The sequence below is a fragment of the Octodon degus genome, unplaced genomic scaffold, assembly GCF_000260255.1.
Source record: "Octodon degus isolate 3935 unplaced genomic scaffold, OctDeg1.0 scaffold00098, whole genome shotgun sequence".
NCBI lineage: Eukaryota > Metazoa > Chordata > Mammalia > Rodentia > Octodontidae > Octodon > Octodon degus.
In genome coordinates this window covers 3,355,918-3,363,284 of record NW_004524674.1, presented here as the reverse complement: position 1 = coordinate 3,363,284, position 7,367 = coordinate 3,355,918, and the positions used below count along the sequence as shown (strand labels likewise).

At 41.2% G+C, this 7,367-nt stretch overlaps 1 protein-coding gene and 1 pseudogene across 1 annotated transcript in view; one reads left to right on the top strand and one right to left on the bottom strand.

The window, feature by feature from the left end:
• Rabep1 (rabaptin, RAB GTPase binding effector protein 1) overlaps positions 1-7,367 on the top strand; it is a 170,120-nt gene that overhangs the window by 61,320 nt on the left and 101,433 nt on the right. The gene's annotated exons all lie outside the window — the stretch shown is intronic.
• On the bottom strand, positions 1,287-2,758 carry LOC105743100 (annotated as a pseudogene).

Genomic DNA, 7,367 nt, shown 5'->3' with positions numbered 1-7,367 from the left:
ATAAATAAATAAATAAATAAATAAATAAAAAAAAAAACAGTAGTGAGGAGCTGTCAATCTTAGTGAGAGAAATATCAAAAAAACATATTAAAGACATAGAGGTTACATTGAGAGCTTCCTGTACACATCAGAGGAGTTCCAGAAGAGAATGGAGGGCATGACACAGAGTATTTGAGGAGATAGCGCTGAGATTTTGTAAGCATTAAAGAAAACATGAGTCCTCATCTTAAATACTGAGTGATGCAAAGGATAAATAAATAACATTAAATTCAAACCTGATACGTTTTAACATTTATTGCACCTGCATCAAAGATGAAAGGAAAAGAAACAATTATACTGAGAAAAGATATGTGAATACCATAATTGCTAGAAGACAATGAACCAAGATCTGTAAAGTGCATAGAAAATGTAATTGTTAGTCTAAAATTTTATGTTCAGCTGAGTTATTCAAGACAAGGCAAAATACATATATCAGGTATATAAAAACTAATTTATAACCTACCAAATCATTAAAACAACTAGTAGTGATACACATTTGCAAGAAGAAAAGTGAGGGGCCGGGGAGATGGCTAGAATAAGCACTTCCCTAGTAAGCGCAAGGGTCTGAGTTCAATCCTTGGTTCTGGGGGTGGGGGGGGAGTAAACCCTCAGGGGATATATAACACATAACAATACAAAACACAAATTGATAAATATGACTACTAAGAAACTACTGAAGTATTTCACTTCACTTTTTTTTTTTTAAAAAGAAAATAACCAGTAAAATTAATGGTTAAGTCAAAAGAATCAAATGGGAGGCTTGGATGTCAAGTTAGTAGGGTTTGATCTTCAGGATCACAATGATAACGAATTTCAGGAATATACAAGGCTATCCTATAGCAAAAGAAATATATATCAAAGAAATACAATAATCATGAAATTATATATACATAACAAAAGATCTTACCATTTCATGTGAAACAAATGATAGAATTTTAAGTAAGAATTGATACATGCACACATGTTTTTGTAGTCTATAAATAGAACAAGCAAGATAAAGATACTGTATAACTTTTTTTTTTTTTTTTTGGTTTGGGGGATTGAACTCAGAACCCTGCGCTTGCCAGGAAAGCGCTTATTCTACCGAGCTATCTCCTGGGCAGGCTTATTAGGAACCTGACCATGACTCTATTGCTTGTCAGCTGCATGCCTCCCCTTGTGGGGAGACAGTGTAAAAGGTTTTTGGAAAAGAAAATACTGAATTCTCTTCTGGCAGAGAGGGTAGTGTCACTCTGGGGTTTAAAAATTTACTTCTTCATGTGTAAGGCCAGGTGGTCCGACCTGGAAAAAGCCTGGTCGCTCTTCTGGTACTGGAAGGGGTGGTGCCCTGTGTGCTTGCGGTAGTGCCTGGTCAGTTCATCAGAGCAGGTGAACTTCCACTCACAGCTGTCCCAGTCACAGTGGTATGGTTTCCCACCTGTGTGGGTTCGCCTGTGTGCCTTGAGATGAGAGCTCTTTGTATAGGTTTTGCTGCAGCCTGCGTAATACAAGTGTAGGTGGCTGTTCTTTTCCAGGGTCACGACCTTTCCCTTTGGCTTGGGCTTTTCTGGCAGGCAGGAACCAGGTGGCATGAGCTCTTGGTAGTGAATTGGTGAGACTTGCGGCTGCATTTGGTCCAGCAGCAAGGGTGGGTAGTTGGGTGCCGGATGGAGATGAAAGCCAGGGGAAAACGGTAATGCAGGGTGATAATCCCTGGTTGCTCAGCAGTTGTACTTATATTGTACTTAGTGAAACAGATAAGGCCTATTATCATTATTTCACAACGGGACCCAATGTCGGGTTAGTGCTGCTGGTGAGCTGTCACCCCAGGGGGAAGTCTCGTGCACTGGGCAGGCACTGGTTGCTGAGTGGCGGTCCAGTGCCCAAGTGGGCCTCCAGGGGCCGGCTCTCAGAGCTGCCTTTGCTAACGCTAATGACCCACGGGACTGCTGTACTCGCTTCCCGAGGCGCTCAGTGATGCCTTCAGCTCAGACTTGCCTATCAGCCTACTACTTGGACGCAGCTGCTGCGGCGGAATGTACATTGACTCAAAACTCTGGGTCACAGGAGCTCGGCCACCAAGCCACCTGAGTACGTCATATTGATATCTGCCAAGCTGAAGGGCACCGTGGGAGCAGGCGCCGACTCCTGGCCATACAGCAGCCCGCCGCCAGTGCTGCCAGGGGCCATGCCTGGGTCTTCCCCGGCCCGCATGGGGTAGCTGAAGCTGCAGGTGGATGGCGCGCTGGCACAGCCGCTGCTTGACAGGGAGGACCAGGCTGACGCCGAGGAGATGGTAGGGGCCACACAGTCCTGATGCGACAATGAGTTGGAGAGGATGACAAATACCTCCGTTTCCTTTTTCTTTTTTTTTTTTTTGGCGGAACTGGGGATTGAACTCAGACCCGCTGAGCCATCTCCCCGGCCCCAGTACCTCCAGAAAGTCGAACTTCTTCAACTGTCTGCGGGGTAGGTGGGCTGCGTTGCTAGTGCTGAAAGTAGCTCTTGTACCACCATCCAGGTCTGGGGCCACGGTCGACACCGCCAGGTCATAAAGGTGGCCGAAAAGCCCTGGGTGAAGTCGCTTCAGGTGGGAAAGCTTCTCCAGCCAGCGGTTATTCGAGGCACCTGCTGAACGTATGATCTTCTTCCTTAACGCGGGGCTGGGCGGGGATGTGGAGAAGGACCCAAGCAGTGCATTGCTGATAGCCATGTCAGACTCGCCAGGTGGCTGCCTCATTAACCCAGAAGATCCTTGGGAGCCCAGAGCAGCTGGATATCTGAAGTCCAGAATTAACCAGTTTTTTGAAACAATTTAAAATATGGGATGCAGTTATAGTGGCACATACTTGGAATCTCAGCACTTTAGAAATTGAGGTAGGAGGGTAGCCACAAATTTGAGGTCTGCCTGGGATACATAGTGAGTTTTAGGCCAGCCTGAGCTACATAGTGATACCCTGTCTCAAAAATTACCAGCCAGCCAAACAACAGGAAATCAGCTAATTTTTTTTCTTATGTATGAGTATGACTAAAAATCTTATTAAAATATTGAAAGATGAGATTGAAAAATAAATAATCTAAACATACAACTCTTTAACATCTAGAAAAAAAGAACCCCCAAAAGATAGAAAGTAATAAGCCCAAAAATCAAAAACATGTTTTCTGAAAGAAACCAATAAAAAATAAAAGATGTAGAAGCATAAAAGTATTGTGTATCCATGCCAAGAAAATGAGGAAATTTACATGAAATGAGTAATTTTTCAGGAAATTTCAGTTACCCGTTACCCCATATAGAAAACCTAAATAAATTAATAACCAAAGAAGAAACTACAGTAGTAAAATGGAATTCTGGTTTACAAAGATAGCACAGACTTAGGTAGTTTTAGTGACAAATTTTGTTTAATCTTCCAGGAATGTATAGTTTCTTTTTACACACTTGTGTGAGAACTAGGAAAAAGAAGGCTGTCCAGTTTATTGGGTGGGATTTGTTATCTAAACAAGAAGAACTAATACTAGTATGACAAAATACCAATTTCATTTATGATCCAAGTTTAAAATTTTAAGGTTGACTTTGGTAGAATATTAAGCAATAGGAATGATCAGTTGGAAATACATACTCATTACATTAAGTGTAAGAAAAGCCAGAAAACACTAAAATTTAACATCCCTTTGTAGTATATAAACTTAGTAAACTAGTTGTTGAAGGGAATTTGCCTGATGTATGAAAATATTTGTATTAGAAACCTGTAATATGGTAGGGCATGGTGATGCATAACCATGATCCCAACATTTGGGAAGCTGAGGCAGGAGGATTGTCAGGAGTTCGAGGATACCCTGGGCTGCATAGTTCAAGTACAACTTGAACTACATTGTGAGACTATGTATCCAAAAAATAGAGAAAACAAACTCTGTATCATATATTGTACTTAGTGAAACAAATAAGGCCTATCATCATTATTTCACAAGAGGTCCTCCTAGCCAGTGCAGTAAAATAAGCAACAACAAAAAAATAGCTACAAAATTGGAAAGTTAAAGATTGTTTTTCCCCCCTATGGCTCATAATATGATTGATGAATTATTCAACATTATTATTGAATTCATTAAGGTAGTATGTTATTGAATGTTATTTGTTATTCAGTGTAAAGGAAGATTTTAGTAATATCAGTATGTCCTAATTTTTTGTAAAAAGTACCTTAAAGAGCATACTTTATGAGGCTACTATTGTCCCAATACCAAAAAACAAACAAACAAACAAAAAAAAAAAACGCACAATAAAAAACTTAGACCAATATTTCTTAAGACTATAGATGTAGAAATCCTCAATAAACTGCTATCAAATTCAGTAACAAATAGGGCTGGCCAAATAGCTCAGTGGATTAAAGCGCCTGCAAGTAGGCACAGGGGCCAGGGGTTTGATCCCCCGGGGCATGCTGAGACGCCAGTTGAGACTGGGCGTGGTGGTGCAGGCCTGTAATCCCAGCTCTTGGGAGGCTGTAAACAGGTGTATCACTAGGAGTCCAATCTGTAGTAAGACCCCAAACACCCTGTAGACCCTTCCCTAAAATACAAAACAAATTCAGTAACAAAAAGAATGACATAAGACTGGGCATGGTGGTTCATGCCTGTAGCCCGAGCACTTGGGAGGCTGAGGCAGGAGGTTCACAGTGAATTCAGGATCAACTTGGGCTACAAAATGAGTTCAAGGCCAGCCTGAACTGCATAGCCAAAACCTCTCTCAGAAAAAAAAAAAAAAAAATTCTGCCTGAAAAGGAACACAGCATATGCCATGTGACATGTGAGATTTATTCAAGGAATATAAGATTGGTTCAACACCTGAAAATCAATTAATGTAATATACAGCACCACTAGGGTAAAATACAAAAACACACAATCATCTTAGAGCAAAAGTATTTGGTAAAATCCAATACCCTTTCATGGTAAACTAGGAATTGAATGGAGCTTTGTTATCTCTGTATAGGGCATCTACAAAAAAAGCTAACATCACCTTTAGTGTTTGAAGTTTGAATCCCTAGCACCACATACCGAGCCTGAAGTTTGAATCCCTAGCACCACATGCCGAGTCACTGGCCCTACCACTGGGTGCACACCTGTACTCCCAGCGCTGGGGAGGCTGAAAACAGGAGGATCACTGCTAGTCTGAGCTGCGTAGTCAGACTCTGTAACAAATACATTTAAAAAAAAAAAAAAAAGAAAAAGAAAAAAAACAAGTCTGAATACTCTGCCCTGAATACTGGGGTGAAAAAAGTATATCTACTCTCATCACTTCCATTGAATATTGGAGGTTCTGTTCAGAGGCATTAGGCTAATTTGAGGTGGAGTGGGGAGAGAAGAGAGGGATGGAGGGATGAAGGAAGAGTACAGAAGGATTCCAGATGGGAAAGGAATAAGTAAATCTGTTTAACTGTTTAGATGAGATAGTATTTATTTTAAAAGTCCAAAGGAATCTACTAAGAACTTCAAAACAATGCATGAACTCAGCAAGGTATAGGATATAAAATCAATATACAAGAATCCTACCACCTGGGAGGCCGAGTCAGGAGGATTGCTGTGAATTCAAGGCCAGCCTGAACTGCATACTGAGAACCTGTCTTAAAACAAAGTCTCATTGTGTGGCTCAGGCTGAAACTGAAACTCCTAGGCTCAAAGGATCCTCTCACTTCAGTCTCCCAAGTAGTACGGGCATGCCATATTACAATAGACATATGTGATAAATTTATTAAAGAGAGTTAGGTTCGGTGCATGCCTGGACTCCCAGCATTGAGGAAGACTAAAGCAGGTGCATTACAAGTGCAAGTGCCATTTTAGTAGGACCCTGTGCCTTAACTGCCATATCATTAATTCCTGTCGTTGATAAACATAAATGTCTTCACAACTTTGATTAATATTATGTTTAATTTTTACAAATAGTTAGAAATCTTTGTAAATATAATGTTGCTTTTTTTTTTTTAAACGTTATGGGGATTGAACTCAGGACCCTGCATTTGCCAGGCAAGCGCTTATTCTGAGCTATCTCCCGGGGCCAATGTTGCTGTTAATCCTGATGGTGAAACAATCTTAAAGGTTTACCATCATACAGCTGACTAGTAGTACAGTTAGATCTTAACATTCATTTTATTTTCATGGCCAATTTTTGACAAACAACAACAGAATTATAACTGAGCGTGCCTGTAATCCTAGTATCCTTGGAAGGCTTAGGCAGAAAGATGACTATAAATTCTGTGCCAGCCTGACTGAATTATACAATGAGGTCCTGTCTCAAAGAAACAAAAACAGACATAAGGCCCCCAAATGCACATACAAAAACCTATCACAAAACAACAGCAAAAATGGACTAGAAAATAATTTGAAATTTTTGTTCCGTTATTTGTTTATGTATGTGTGTTGTTTGTTGTGGAAGCTTTTTTGTCTGTTCAATGAAAATAAGGAAACACAAACCAAGTTTTTATATAGTCTGACTATCCGAAAGAAATACTCTGTTTCAAGGTTTGGAAGTAGGATTTATAAAGCTTTTTCTTAGACACTGAACCTTAAAAAAACAGCAAAAACCCACATGTAGGGCCAGGGATATTGCTCAGCTATGCATAAGTGCCTCCCTGGCAAGCACAAGGTCCCGAGTATGATCCACAGTGTGGGGGTGGGGAGACAGCTTCACATGGGATAAATAATAGTGGCTTGGAAGTTTTGTAGGTGGTTTTGCTACTAATGACATTGATAATGTCAGGTTTTACCAGCAGCGATGGTGCTATGGCTGTGGCAGTGGCAGCAGCATGGCAGAGAAGCAGAAATAAGGGGCAGGGGTGCTTTATTAGGTCTGAAGACAGGGATAAGATTGAAGGCAGAGAGATGGGCAGACCCTCTGATCTGAGGCAGGATGAGACTTTATGGACTTCTGCTGGGAGTGGGGTTAGAGGAGCAGGTTCAGTGACCAACAAGGAGCTGATTGGAGGCTCTCTGATGTGGGCGGGAAAGGTAACAGGAAGTTATGTCCAGGGTTGGAGTGGGGAAGAAGGAGGAAGTAGTCATTGGAAAAAGAAGCTGTTGGTTTTGGGGATTCAGCCATGTTGAATCAGGGTCATGATAATTTAACAGTTTGTACTTGGGCTGTGACCTATCAGATATAGGGGAAAGAAACTCCTAACCTGCTAGATGTCTGGCATGAGTTTATGTTTTCTAAAATTGAAGAATGAATTTTAGGAACAACAGAGGATAAGAGCAGAATATATTTATGGGGGAGAAAGAAAACTACTGAGAGACAGCAACCATTGAAAAAGAGTAGCCATGGCCCTCCGCTATCCCATGGCCGTGGGCCTCAACAAGGGCCACAAGGT